Consider the following 16,455-nt stretch of genomic DNA (forward strand, 5'->3'; position numbering starts at 1 on the left):
TTTTTACTCATTATGATTATAAAATTGTCATTTTTGACTTTGGATTGTTTTGTGTTTTGATGACAAGCAGATAAAATAGGGTTTACAAATTCACTCTTTAACTCTTCCTTCTTACACATGGTAAAATGAGATGGCCACAAGGTGACACGTGGGTGAATGCTATGGTGGGAAGGGCAAAATAGTGAGAATAATAGTGTAGGATGATCGCCATGGCAATAGGATGAAGAGAAGAAGAATAAGGAGATAATATGTTTTTTGTTCTTTGAAAACCTTAGGGTTAAACTTTTCCTTACTCTTTTCACACTCTACATGCCCTTCCACACTTTACACACCCTTTGATTTTTATCTGGAACCACCCATACTCCTTGGGCCATTGCTTTAGGGACATTTTTGGATATTTTTTAAAGTCTTGTGAGAATGGTTCGCATACCTTATGTTTTCTTGGGATGTTCATACATGCCTACATTGATTCCTAGGTGATTTGGGCATTGCCTTGTGTTGGGGGGTTTCGCGAGAGTGCATGTTATTTTTGAGCTATTGGGGCTTGTTTGCATCATGCACTTGTGCATTGCTAGTCCTTGTTCTTATGCTTTGAGAACTTTCACTAGTGTTCACATATGATTATGGGCTACTATTTCTACCCTTCATTTGATCTCCATGGTGTGATCTCACATTATCATCGACATCACTTCCATACCATTTTAGATTTAGATAGCGGGAGACGTGCTCATGCACTATTATCATGGCTAGGTGTTAGCTACATCCACTTGCCATTTTGTGTCTTGGATCACATTTTGTTTACCGAGTTCACACATACCTTTGTCACTTTGAGGATTAGACCTCTAGACCCTCATTTTGATTTCATGTTATGAGGTGGCATATTCATGCCACATGTGGATGTTCGAGCAGCTCGAGGGTTTGATGCCTAGCCACTTGAGACATTTTTTTCAGTGAGGTGGATGTACATGCCAAATGGACAAGGTGTTCCAACCATGACAAATTCATCGACTCGTTGCTTGGTTACCTCGACACAGATGGTTCAGCATTGTTCACATGGGACAAGTCTTCTTTTGGTGACTTATACGAGTGTTCTACACTCTTGAGCCACCATGACTAAGTTTCTGATGGTGTAGACTACATATAAGTGTGACACGTATGTGATTGCTTGATTTTGGCCATGTGATAAGATTATCATTGTTTATCTAGTATGGAATGATATCGTATGGTGGGAGTGTATGGAAACATACTAGTTACCCACACCGAGCCATGCTCCAAGGTGATGATTCCATTTTGTAGCTCATCTGTGCGTATGTCACTCATCGCGATTGCTCAGTCACACAAAACGGCTCACTATCTTGCTCTCACTCACTCACGCACAAGTGCAAGGAAATGAAAGGCACAATGCACACTGGAATGCTCTCTCTCTCTCTCTCTCTCTCTCTCACACACACACACACACACACACACACACACACACACACACACACACACATGAGATGGCTCACTCTATCGCTCTCATACACTCACAAACAAGTGCAAGGAAATGGAAGGCACAACACACAATGGAATGCTCTCTCAAGATTTCTCTCTCTCTCTCTTTGTAACACAAACCAAGAGCTTTCTCTATTACATATAAGAGTGTATAATAAGTGCAAAAGTCACTTATATACTAAGCCCGTGTTTTTACATTAGGCTAGACATCCATAACAATCACTTATATACTAAGCCCGTGTGTTTACATTAGGCTAGACATCCATAAAAAATACTTAAAATGACTATGGCTTTATAACATCAGCCCCTTTGCATGGACATCATAAACTAACAAGATTGACTCTTGACAATTGCTAATGGCTTATTAAATCATAGTGATAGACCATTACAAAATTAGGGTTGAAATGGTATTTAATAAATACACTAACACATGAAGGGCCCTCCTCCAAATGTGGTCAAACAAACCATCTCTATCGTGGAAGGTGCGAAAGACCATTCAAGAAAATAGCTTATGCCATGAATCCCAATATAAATAAATGGTCAAAGAACGAGATCAACAAGCTCATTGATGCAAGATTTATTTATAAATTTATCATCATTTCTTATTTTCATTGTTTCAAAAATAAACAAATGTTGTTATAATTAATGATGCTTGTCCACTCTTATTACACAAAGCATATGTTAAAAGGGAGTCATAGGAGAGGAATCTTACCACATTCTAGATGGTTTCTCTTTCTACAAAATGAAGTGAAATTTGGTCAAGCTAACTAACACAAAAGGGAATCTATGCTTAATGTGTTATTCCATTCAACTTAACCAACACCCTTGCCACTTTAGCACATCCTTTAAGGATCTTCCCCAAAGATCTTTGAGATATTCATTAACAGCCTTTGTGTCCATTGTATTAAATGGAAAGAGCACTTGGCTTATCTTGGAAAGTTTTTTTATAGATGGACAATGTATCACATCTCACTAAATCCACTCAAATGCTAATTTTGGGGTAAGAACAAGTTCATCTTATAGTAGATTATCTCCTAGAATAGAACTAAATTATTTAATGTGCACACATACACATAGTGGTGTATATTAATTTAATTTTCCAAGGGGTAACCTTGCAATTAAACACCTTAATATTTTAATTTTACACCTACACTTGATTTAATTAATTATTTTCTTATTTTTTTTCATTTTACCTTTTTGACCTAATTAATTTATAGGTGTGCACATATGTGCCCACCATGAGGAGTCTTCACTTTTATTTTTTCCACTTGGTCTTAATGGGGAAAGGCAACCTCATCATCTAATATATGACTTGGATCTAGAACATACTTCTTCAGTAAGCTCAAATGAAAGACATTATGGATCTTTAAGTATGGAGGAAGCAAAAGTTTATATGCTTGATCTCTTACTTTTCTTGTAATTACATAGGGTCCACAATATCTAGATGATAGCTTCTTGTTCTCTTGGGTCGTACTACTCGAAGAAAGACCATATCACCTTCTTCAAATTCTCTAGTGGTATGCTTTAGATCAACATATTACTTTTGTTTATTAGAAGCTTTGATATCTTTCTTTATTGACTACATCTAATGATCCATTTCATCTAACATCTACTTCAACACTTCCACTCTGATCAGTGGGTCAGATTAATTCAAGGGTGTTACACAATCTGATGATTCATTTCATTTAACATTTTCCTTTTACACTTCTGCTCTGATCAGTGTGGGTCATAAATGGACTCATCCCTATGCTTCAATGATGAGATGCATTATAAGAAAACTCTACCAAATAAAGATAGTGCATCCATCTTTTGGGTTCTCATCCACAAAATGTTCAAGGGTGTTACACAATATTGTCCATAAAGTGCCTTAAATGGACTTATCCCTATGCTTGGATTACCTGGTTCACTCTCTCGGTCTCGCCATCAGATAGGCAGTAGTGAGATCTAGAGGGATTCCCACAGCATCAAAGAATGCAATCCAAAAGTGGGATGTGAACTTTGCATCTTGAGCACTAACAATCCTTTTGGGCACTAACAATCCAAAAGTGGGATGTGAACTTTGCATCTTGAGCACTAACAATCCTTTTGGGCAACACGTGGGGTTTGAATATTCCCTTCAAGAAGACTTTAGCAACATCAAGGGATGTATTAGTCTTTTTCACTAAAATCATATGCATAACCTTCAACTTATCAAAAGCACTTTGACACATTGTAGACCATCGAAACAAAATATCCTTCTTAAGAAGTACTGCCAACAGAGAAGCTATCTTTACATATCGGGGAATAAAAATCCAATACCACCTTACCAGTCCTAGGAATCCTCAAAATTTCTTTATCATCTTTGGTTTCGGCCGATTTGATGATAGCTTACACCTTTACGGGATCAGATATACCACATCTCAAAATGCTATTAACCCTAAATATTCAACTATCCCATCCTTCTTCTTTTGGAAAAGAACTGGCACTCTGACTAGTGGGTTGGATTAATTTAAGGGTGTTACACAATATGATGATCCATTTTCTAACATTTGCTTTGACATTTCCACTCTAATTATCAGTGGGTCAGATTAATTCAAGGGTGTTGCATAATCTTAGCCATAAAGTGTCTTAAATGGACTCATTTCCATGCTTCGATGATGAGGTGCATTATAAGCAAAGAGTCTACAAATAAAGATAGCTCATCCATCTTTTTGTTTCTCATCCACAAAATATTATGGTTCCTTTGTATCTGACTCTTTGCCTATAGGATTAAGCTTCGCAACATAAATTTCGTACTTCTTCTTGATTCCCTTCAATACCTTTGATGCCCTAACAATTATAGGGTGGGAGTTCCAGCTACTCTAATTCCTTTCACCTTGTTTCCTTGAAGATCTCTGAAGGAGATGGTCCCTTTATGAGACAGTGAATATCGGCCTGGTTCTATGTGAGAATCCATACCAAGATTTTCATCTTACACACCTAAGGACAAGATTTTGAACTTACATTCAATTGAGTTTCCATCAAGGAGAACTGAATTACGTCTATCTCATGGCATGTGAAAATAACTTTTTCACTTCCCAATTCCACTTGCATTTCTTTACATTGCTTAATTTACAGAAGCATCTTGGTAAAATAAAAGAACGAATGCTGCCCGAATCAATCGAAAGCTTAAAAGCTTTAGCTTGGAAATTAGCGGGAGCCTGAATCACTAAGAACTTCTAGTTTCTAACCTTGGTGCTCAACCATGGCATGTGTTCTACCTCTCTCTTCTGCTTCCTAGTTAGTGACTATCCACTGCATCGGAAGCAACTGACTAGGCTAGAATTGGCCTCCTCTCATTTCTCCAATTCTGAGGGGGAGGACCCTCTAATTACTCTTTAAAGTTTGGGTTTAGACTACAGGATTCTGGAAATGAGATCTAGTGTATTGGGACATGAAATGTCATGGTCCTTGTATAGGTGACAACAACAAGTGCTTACATTGGGGTAATCATTCATGAAATGTCCTGGCTGCTAGCATCTAAAGCACTTGTGCTTCTTGGAACTGCAAATCTATCAATATTTGAGGGGAAGAGTCATGGTCTCTAGGTTGAATAGCTTTAGACACTTGGCTCCAATCCTAACCCTTATTCCTCTCTTAGCACTCCATGCTAAGAGATCTTTATCTATAGTAGACACTTGTATCGAAGGGCTCTCTTAGCATGGAGTGGAGCCTATACCGGAAGTATGTGGTACATATATAGTAATAAGATGTGTATAATGATTTATTGTTTGTAGGAAGCTAGACTGTCACCTTCCCTCAAGCATCATGGACATGATGGCACCATGGGAGTGATGATGAGAGGAGATCACAGGCACTGACCTAGCTTAGATGAGGAGGATCGTTAGATTAGTAGTAGCTATAGTATATATGACCTAATTTGGTTACATTCTGATCTGGACATTTTTTTCATTTTGATTTTTCATGATGATGCTTATATATTATTATTTTTGTACATATATGGCCATGGATTGATGCCATGAGCATTTTGTCACACATGATTAGTCATGAATGGATGCACATTGTATAACTTTTTCATCATTTTTACATATACATACATTCATTATTCATTTTGTTCTTTGGTTTATAGCTTCTTAAAATTGCTAAATTAAGTACATAATATTCTAAATCATTTATATCTATAAATGCTTATAAAAGAAATATATATATTTGCATGTAAATTAGCAAAAATTATTTGATATCATAATTAATCAATTAAATGTATGAAATTTTTAAGAAATATAAGCTCCCAAAATCCATGCAGAGGAATCGTGATAAAAGTCGAGTATAGAGCGTTGAACTAAAACACAGAGAATATAAACATGCATCATATCTCGCACACATCTTGCACACAATGGCACACACGTCTCACACACGATGGTAGCCATGGTAGATCAAAGATAGATTGTGAGAGGGAGATGTGAGTGAAAGAGAGAGAGAGACTATGAGTGACAGAGTGAGAAGAAGAAGACCTCCCCAACGTATAGAATGTCATAGGGTGGCAAGTAGTTTTGTAGCAAGAATTGTGTCTCTAAGCAATACTTTAGTCTATTTTTAAAAAATGTTACTTAGTGACATTATTTGTGTCACAAAAAATGTCATTTTTAACGATTTTTTGAATTTGACGTTCTTAGCAACTTTGCATCCGGGAACCTATAGTGTTGCTTCCACTAATGTTAGGACCCACATAACCTTATAGTGTTAATCCCAAATATGACTAGATTACATCTATCTCTCTCAAGAAAAGAAGATTTCTAGAGAGAGGTTCCTAGACAATCCTTAACTCAAAAGGGCACTCTAATAAAGAAAAGTGTGTATCCCAAAAGATAAGTATAGGAAGCCTCAAGAAAGAGTAATTAAGAGATTTTTGATAGAGAATAAAGATCTAGGCAGGTAACGACTAAGACGACCCAATACTTTAGAGGTATGACAATGGTTTAATGACTTGAGAGGCCAAGCTTGAGTTATAATTTAAGGGATCTTAAGCACATGTACCCCGTATACCTGGCAGCTGCAACACCACGGGGGTGGGACTTGAACAATATGTTGAAACGACTTTGTCGTGCCCGCTTTTTGATGTGTCCACCTCTTCTTGCTCTTGACCTCATCTCTCATATGTCTCCATGTATCATCATTGAGGTCAAGAGGATGGGTGGTCTTCTTCTTTCAAGCCTCCCTCCTACATTTTTCAATAATGTTAAGTGCTGGGTTAAGGGGGGACCAACCACACACACACACACACACATTGAGATACATGATAGCAAGAGGGATGTAATAACTCTTCTGGATAGGAAAATGTGAGAAGTGATAGTAAAATGTGAGAAGTGATAGTAAAATGTTCTAGGGTATTCAAGTACCACTACCCAAGAAGGTGGTCACATCATGGGAAAAAAAACCCTAGTAAGAAGTTAAAAATGCCCACGTACAAAAGTCTATTCACACCAAAACCATCACGAGGTATGCACAACACGTGTGGCAAACCCCCTTGGAGTGAATGATGTGAACGTACATAGGGAATAGCAAATCAGACGGCTGAAAGCCTTGTGGAAGACTTCAAGCTTTTCTCTCGGAAGAGCTTTTGTAAATAGATCTACGAGGTTGCCATGTGTAGGACACGTACACCAAGTTGATCTCTCCATTACACTCTAACTATCAGTCTAGATAGGAGTGGAGGACTCCTATCCCACACATAGATCTGACAACTCGCGTTTGAGCCATACAAATTCGACTATAACTATAAATGCTACCCTATATTCAACCTCATAGCTAGAGGGGGCCATAGTAGGCTATTTCATACTGAGCCATGATATGCATGATCCACCAAGGATGAAACAATTTTGCCACTACTAGTAGACACTCTTGTGTCATTAACAACTAGCCCAATCACTATATCTATAAAAGCACACAAGGAAGATGATGAGCCTCTGTCACAAAGTAGATGCAATTTCTAAGTGCCTTTGAGATAACAAAAGAAAGGTTTCACGACTTCCCAATGCTTTGTGCCGGGGTGTGCACAAATCTGCTCAATTGGGAACCCCAAACTAAAAATCCGATCGAGTATTACACAAGTAAATTAAGCATCCCACAGCCTACTGATAAAGAGAGGCATCAAATGGCTCTTTAGCATCCTCCAATGAAAACTTGAATCTGGTTTCTAGAGGTGTAGAAGTTGTCTAGTGTACTTGGACTATCGCATGATAAGACCCCCCTCAATAACTGATACAAATTGTATGCTGAGATAATAGTGCAAAAGGCCTACATTAAATAAGCATTGCAAGCTAGCCTTGAGGGATGCAAATCACTCCTCATCTCTGGGACCAGTCAAAAGCATGTCATCCACATAAAGTATGAGAATAATCAAATCCTCACCAACTTTGCAAACATAGAGCATGCTCTTTGTTAGACAATTGGTGAAACCAAGAGTAATCAAGTGAGCATGAATTTTCTGGTACCATACCCGCGGTGTCTATTTCAGACCATACAAGTCCTTACTCAAATGGTATATATTGCCCTCGGAACCCTTTTGAACAAAACCCAGAGGTTGGGTGGCATAGACTTCTTCCTATAGATCCCTATTCAGAAAAGCTATTTTGACATCTAACTAATGCCCTTGCCAATCAAAGTGTACTGCTAATGTGTCATTGCTAATGTAATGACACAATGTATGGTAGTCATATATGAAGTGGTCACAAAGGCTTCTTCATAGTCAAAATCTAATATCCTTGGCCACTAGCCTTGTTGTTTAGCGATCAATGCTACCATCTAACAAGCTTGTAAACCCACTTAGTGCCTATGGCATGCTTGCCTGCGGGCCTGCGGGCAACTCATGCTTGCCTCCGGGCAACAAGCATGAGTCACATAACTCCCAAAGTGCCATTTTTATGAATGGAATTGATTTTTGATTGCAGTGTAGCATTATATGGTAGTGATGTGTGTGAACACACTTAGGACCACCGGGGCACTTTTTCCCTCACTAGGAGGTTTTTTCCCCCGTGCGTATGTACACCCTCTTATCTACTCATTTTGGGGTGTGTACTTATCTTTTGTATCTGGCACACATTTGTTTATTCTATTCTAGTGAGTTTGTGTGCTCTCAAGCTTCTCTATCTTGTGTGTGTGCATTGTTAAAACCCTAACCCTAATTCCAACAATTGCTATTAGAGCTAGCTTCTTTGACACGATCTAGTAGTCTGCTCCCTTCTCACGACCATATTTTTCTGTCTCTGATTGAGATACCCTCTTAGGAGAAGAAGGTGTATACCATAGTGTGTTGTATACAAAGTATACAATGTATATGAAGTATACAAAATTTTCGTGGTTTTTTGTGGTGCGATTCGGGCACGTTTTGGGCACCGCAAGTTTCTGCAGACGTTCTGGGTGGAGAGGCATAATTTTGGATTGGTTCTACTTGATTTTGGGTGTTTGGGCTGTGTAGCGACAAAGATTTGGTGTGCAGCAGCATCTACAGTGTCTTCGACTGTTAAAATTACAGCAATGTGATGAGCTATGGTGGATCAAATGCTAGAATCAACATCATTAACAAAGTGATTAGATGATAATTAAGATTGATTAGTGAGTAATTAATTAATAGCTTAATGTAGGCATGGATAATAAAAAACTAGCAAATTCTCATTAGGCCAATGTCTCAATTTATAGAGTTTACATCCAAGCATCTAATCCCACTGATGATTCACTCCACCTCTTTTACTTGATTCTCTCCACCTCTCCCAGAATATCTCCACACTTCCTAAATCTTCTCACGCTACCCTTTATTCTCTCCCAATAGATTCTTCTCACCTTTTCACAGGTTCTCTCACATTTACAGATTCTCTTTTACAGCCTCTAGCCAAGGGCTTGTTCCCGCATACATCCTATTCACTTGTATATTTCAACACCTCCCCTCAAGTGAATACTCCTAGCACACCTGGACCCTATACCAAGTTTCCCTCTTACTATTGCCTCAGGTACCTTGTTTCATGGCCTATATAAGATGGAAGTATTTGAGAAGTTGCAGCATGATGCTTGCTCAGTCTCTACGACTAGTGTTATGAGTGATGCAGAATTATGCACGATTTGGCCATCTGAATTATGGCAGTTTGTTACACCTTCAAAGGCGTGATATGATGTTTGAGTTGCCAACTCTTGAGACCCCTACTAGACATGTATGTGAGGGGTGTATTCTTGGTAAAATACATCGGGCATCATTTCCAAAGGATGGATCTGTGAGAGCTGTTAAGAAATTACAGCTTATATATAGTGATGTATGTGGTCCTATGAGGACACCATCTATTGGGGGATATCTCTACTTCGTCACTTTTATTGGATGATTACTCCATATGTAGTTGGGTGTATCCATTGAAGTAGAAGTCAGAGGTTTTTATGTGCTTTAAGCACTTCGTATCCATGGCTGAAAATGCATGTGAATGTAAAGTTGGCACCCTTTGTTCAGATCGAGAGGGGGAGTATATGTCCAAGGAATTTCATGCATATATGGCTGAAAAAGGCATAAGGCATCAATATACAGTGCCATACACACTTCAGCAAAATGGTGTGGTTGAGAGGAAGAACAGGTCTCTATGTGTTGAACAAATGCCCTACCAAGGCCTTGTAGTCTAAAACTCCTTATGAAGCTTGGCATGGTAGGAAGCCTTCTGTGGCTCATTTGCGTGTTTTTGGTTGTCTTGCTTATACTCTTGTGCCTGAGCAACAACATAGTAAGCTTGATGATAAGGTAGTTAAATGCATATTTGTGGGATATAGTTCAGAAGCAAGGGATATAGACTCTACCATCCAGCCTCACAGCAGATTTTGGTAAGTAGAGATGTTGTTTTTGTCAAAAACTTAGTTTAGGCCATGCTTTCATGCAAAAAACAAGAGAATGTATGCTCACAGGACATGTTTGATTTGCTTCTACCTTTGTTTAATGGAGGGCAGCCATATGTAGAGCAATTAAATGCTTAACTAAGTGTTTAAATTTAGCCTGCAAATTAGCCTTTTGATGAGGCAATTATTGAGGATGTAGTGGATGAGGAGAGAGCAGCCATAGAAGAATCTAGGCGTATGCCAAAATGGCTTGTGCAGACATTTAGGGATAGCAAGTTGGCAGCTCCTTTACCTAGCAGAACTCGTGCAAGTTCTCATCATGCAGATTATTCTCATGTGGATCATGTTCTCATTTCTATTTTATGTAATGAGGAGGAACCTATTTCCTTTGAGGAAGCATAGGATAATGATCATTGGATGCAGTGGATGAGGAGAAAGCAGCCATAGAAGAATCTAGGCGTATGCCAAAATGGCTTGTGCAAACATTTAGGGATAGCAAGTTGGCAGCTCCTTTACCTCGCAGAACTCGTGCAAGTTCTCATCATGCAGATTATTCTCCTGTGGATCATGTTCTCATTTCTACTTTATGTAATGAGGAGGAACCTGTTTCCTTTGAGGAAGCACAGGATAATGATCATTGGATGCATGCTATGCAGGATGAGTATGACTCTATACTCAAGAATGACACCTGGTATTTGATAGATCTACCTCATGGCAAGAAGGCCATTGGTACTAAGTGGGTTTACAAGTTAAAACGCAAAGCAGATGGTAGCATTGATCGCTACAAGGCCAGACTTGTTGCAAAGGGGTATGTCCAGCAAAAAGGCATTGATTATGATGAGACCTTTGCACCCACATCTTGTATGACTACCATTAGGTGTCTCATTGCTTTGGCAGCACATCATGGGTGGAATGTACATCAGTTAGGCATTAAGACTGCATTCTTGAATGGTGATTTACATGAAGAGGTGTCTCATTGCTTTGGCAGCACATCATGGGTGGAATGTACATCAGTTAGGCATTAAGACTGCATTCTTGAATGGTGATTTACATGAAGAGGTGTATGTATCGCAACCTCCTGGTTTTGATGTGAAAGGGGAAGAGTCTAAAGTATGCAAGTTCAAAAAGACTCTTTATGGCCTTAAGCAGGCTCTTAGAGCATGGTATGAGAAGATTCATGCATACTTGGTTGCAAATGATTTTTGCAACAGTCCAACAGAAAGTACCCTCTATGTGAAGAAGAGTAAGGACACATTTTTTGTCATCATTCTATATACGTTGATGACATGCTGCTCACGGGACCCAATATATATCAGATTTCAACCTCTAAGGCTGATTTGCATCGTTTGAGATGTCAAATTTAGGGCCTTTGCATTTTTATTTGGGGGATTCAGTTTATGCAGCGCAATGATGGCATTATTATGTTGCAGTCTAAATATATACAGAAGCTATTGAAGAAGTTTAATCTTGAAGACTGTAAACCTGTGGCTACACCTATGGAGACAGGTACTCGACTTAGTCTTCAAGATGCAGGAGACTCTTTTGATGCTAGTTATCAGCAAGCTGTTTCTTTATGTATGCAACATGAGACCAGATATACAGTATGCGATCTCACAGTTGAGCAGATTTATGCATAGCCTAGGTACGAAGTATCGGTAAGCTGTCAAGCGGGTTTTCCACTATTTGCAAGGCACTTAGTATTTTGGATTGTTTTATCCAAAGGGGGGTGAGTCACAGTTGCATTATTTTAGTGATTCAGATTGGGCTGGATGTTATGACACACGAGTGTCCACTAGTGGGTTTTTCTTTTGCCTTAGTGATTCATATATATCATGGCTCAGCAAGAAGCAGCCTCCTACAGTAGCCACTTCCAGCTGTGAAGCTGAGTATAGGAGGGCAGCTTTTATAGCTACAGTTAAGAGTGTGTGGCTTAGATGTCTTATGGCTGATTTGGGTGTTGGACAGTTGTCTAGCACTACGATTTTCACTGACAATAGCTAGAGAGCATTAGCAGACAGCAGAGATCAGCTTGGTCTATGTGCCTACACATGACAACATGGCAGATTTATTCACGAAGGCTCTTCTTCGTGAAAAGTTTGAAGCCTTTCGTAAAGCTTTGGGCTTACTACCTTTTCAGGATTTATCGACCATCACTCCAGAGAGGATTTGTAGCATTATATGGTAATGATGTGCGTGAACACACTTAGGACCACCGAGGCACTTTTTTTCTCACTAGGATGTTTTTTCCCCCGTGGCGTATGTACACCCTCTTATCTACTCATTTTGGGGTGTGTAGTTATCTTTTGTATCTAGCACACATTTGTTTTTTCTATTCTAGTGAGTTTGTGTGTTCTCAAGCTTCTCTATCTTGTGTGTGTGCATTGTTGAAACCCTAACCCTAATTCTAACATGTAGACCATCCAAGATGCTCACTTTTTGAAGCATTTTCAAAAGAATTAGGCTCCTCATTACATGTTTTAGCTATGAGTACCTGATCACAATAAAATATCCTTATGCATAGATTTGATTGTTCTACTAGGTGTAGAAGTGAACAATTTATCGTCCCACAAAGAGTCTAACAACCATTTTGGGGCTATTTTTGCCTCCCTAATAGTAGTAGCTTGTTCTTTGGCCACTACACCATCAACATCTGCCTCATCACTATGCTAAAACTCAAGCTGATGATTTTGGGTGTTCGAGCCTCAATAGGTTGATTCACATGGTTAGAATCTAGTGCACTACTTTGGAACACATGCAACAAAAACTCAAACACATCTCGTGGACCCACAATGGGCTGCGATTAGCATCTCAACAAGGGTTACGCTGAGTATCCAATGAATACCACATCTCAATTAACTATTATGTTAAGGCTGATACAAACAGTACCCTTTGCTTTCAAAACTATGTCCCACAAATATGTATTTGATGGCCTTGTCCTAAATCTTGTGTTAGTGACACAAGAGCATACGCTAATAAAACCAAACACACACATATGATTCACCACCACTGGCTTCCTTCCATTCCCAGCCTCATATGACATCTGGTGTTCAAAGCTTTGGTGGGGCATCTATTTAAAACATAAGTTTCACATATGATTTCCTCCATCCAAAATTATTGAGGTAGGCTCTTGCCTTTAACTATACTACATGCCATCTTCATAAGAGTTGTGAAGGATCACACACAATAGAGGGATTTGTATATGAGGATTTGGTGCATGGTTTGGATCATGCCCATACACACATTGATACAATGGGTCATACCGTGGATTGTTTGAGAGGAGCTACAGTGGACGACAACATTGATTCACATTTACACGATGCCGACCATGAGATGTGTTCCTTTAGCTTCCATGATTGTCGACATGATTCTATTTTCTTTGGAGCTGAGACTTTGTTTTGGGTGCATCATATGCCACTTGAGATGCGTGATAGAAGATTATGTGGCATGACATTCAGATGCACTTGCGATACATCTTGGTCTTGGCCTAAAGGTGATTCTTTTGAGTCAAGATCTCTCGATATTTCAGCCATGGGTTTTGATCTTTCTCGATGGATACTTTGGGTTCTAGATTTGCACTATGATCAGAGGATGGGCTAACAATGTTTCCCTTAGATTCAAGCTTTCCTTTTAATCGGAGAGCTACTATTACATCAGCTTTGAGAGTCTATGATTTGTACCTTGTCTATTCATTTAAACCTTGAGGATACATAGCTAAATTTTCCATTGACGATTTCTTATCCTTTCTAGTTGATCCAAACCATCATGGAGCCATTGTCTAGTTGATCCTTTCTAGTTGATCCAAACCATGCACGGAGCCATTGTCTTGGGATTTGCATGTCTTAGATTTCCTTTTGACCTAGGTGGGAGCATAGTTAGCCGCATCATCGATATTGGTTCTCTACATTTTCCATTTGACCCAAGCAGTTCGAGAGCCATTACCTTAGATTTTTCTTGGCTTCTTTTAATCTAGACATCCTTTCCATTTAAGTCTGAGGTTGATATGACTTCAACACGACTCATGTTTTGGCATTGGTTTTCCCTTGGCTTTAATACCTAGTTATAGGTGATTTTGGCTTTTGTATATAACCTTTTTTATGTGTCTATTTTGTGCACAACCACCCTTCATTTGAGGACAAAGTCATTATAGGAGGGGATGGATTATGTAGCCTAGATCCCTTCATTACATTGGTATTTTAGGATGCACATTCACATAGGGGATGGGCTTATGCACATGGTGCTTAGGGGCATTTACACAAGTGGTTTTTGGGGCATGTGGGCCTTGGGACTATAGAAGACACTGGCCCTAGGACTATTGTACCTTATGACCTTATGAACTTATGTGGTTCTAGGGGAATGTGGCCTTGGGACTATAAAATTCACTAGCCTAGGACTATTGTACCTTATGGCCGTAGGACTATAAAAGACTAGCACTAGGACTATTGTACCTTATGACCTTTTGACTATCTTTTGACATATGATACATTGGACATTTCTTGGAGCTTATGCTTCTATCGTAGAGCGAACTCATAGTATCCTTTCCATGTTTAGGTGGCTACTCTCTATGATGAGCACCTGTGTGTACTCCATGCAATAAGTATAGCCTAAATCCCTTCATTACATTCTACCTTAAAGTGAAATAAAAAAGTCAAGGCTTCAATCTGTTAAAGATACATAGAACCAACAATATCCCCTTCTTTACTTGCTCACTCATTTTGTGCTCTCAAGTAAAAGTACATACATCCATTCGCCCTCTCCATGCAAAAGGACTCAACTAAAAAATAGTCAGGTTTTCAAGAGGATGAACTTTCCAAATTAAACTTGGGAGATGAAAAGAATCCTTGGATAGTCCGGGTGTGCCAAAATCACAATTGAATGGAGGCAGAAACTATAAAATTGATGGTTAGTATATAAGGATGTATTCTCCTAGAGCTATACAAACATAAAGGGTATTGACCATAGTTTTTATCAACATAAAATCAACCTAAAAAAAGATGTAGTTTCAATATAGCATAGGATGAATTTGAATTATGCCCACAAGTTAAAGAAGAGATTGATAAGGTGTAGAAAACCTCATTAGATCTCACCAATTATGATAGCCCCCAAGAAGAATGGGAAGTTGAGAGTGATTGTGGATTGAGAAAATCGAATGCAGCCACAATTGCAGATCCTTTTCCACTACTACCATTCATAGATTTCCTCTTCTACCATTCACAATTACAGATCCTTTTCTCCTACTACCATTCACAAATTTCCTCCTGGATGCAGTTGGTGTGGCCATGAAATATATTTGTTTCTGAATGGCTTCCATGGTTATAACCAGGTGTGGATGGCTCCTAAAGATAAATAAAAAACAACATATGTTAGAGAATGGGGGGTGTCTACCTCCAATGTTATGACATTTGGATTGAAGAATGCTCCTGTTAGAAAATATGTGATCTAGCATCCATCCTTAGTGCAAGCCCTTGTGGGAAACCCTTAGTGGTTCCCTAAGGTTAGAAGATTCTCATTTTACTTGATTATTGTGTGTAGGTCAAGTAGGTGACTCCTTGATTCTACCCATCACCTTTTAGGTGAGTCAAGTGGAGAGATCTTAGGAGAGGTGGAGTGATTCTAGGCCTCTAGGCACCTCCTCCTCATGGGTCTATATAAATAGGATCTTCTACTCATTCACTAGCTATGTGGAGAGAGTAGAGTGTATACATTGTGTACTTGTTTAGTGCTTGATATACTAAGTGGTCCTTTGTGGAAATACTCTCTTCATTAGCATTTTTTTATGACTATGTTTATGGGCTATTTCTTGAGCACATACCATTGCTCTTGAATCTCATTCATTTATGCTTGTGTGTAGCTTATTCATGTGTTGAGAACATTGATGATAGCTTAAGATAATGTTAATCACTGTTGTAGGAAACCTTTGTGGGAAATCCTTAGTGGTACCCTAAGGTTAGAAGATTCTTATTTTACTTGATTACTGTGTGTAGGTCAAGTAGGTGACTCCCTGATTCTAGCCATCACCTTTTAGGTGAGTCAGGTGAGAGATCTTACAAGAGGTGGAGTGATTATAGGCCTCTAGTAGGCACCTCCTCCTCATGATTCTATGCTCTTCTACTCATTCACTAGCTA

Source organism: Cibotium barometz, chromosome 18 (assembly GCF_041138505.1).
Source record: "Cibotium barometz isolate CiBa-2024 chromosome 18, ASM4113850v1, whole genome shotgun sequence".
NCBI classification, from domain to species: domain Eukaryota; kingdom Viridiplantae; phylum Streptophyta; class Polypodiopsida; order Cyatheales; family Cibotiaceae; genus Cibotium; species Cibotium barometz.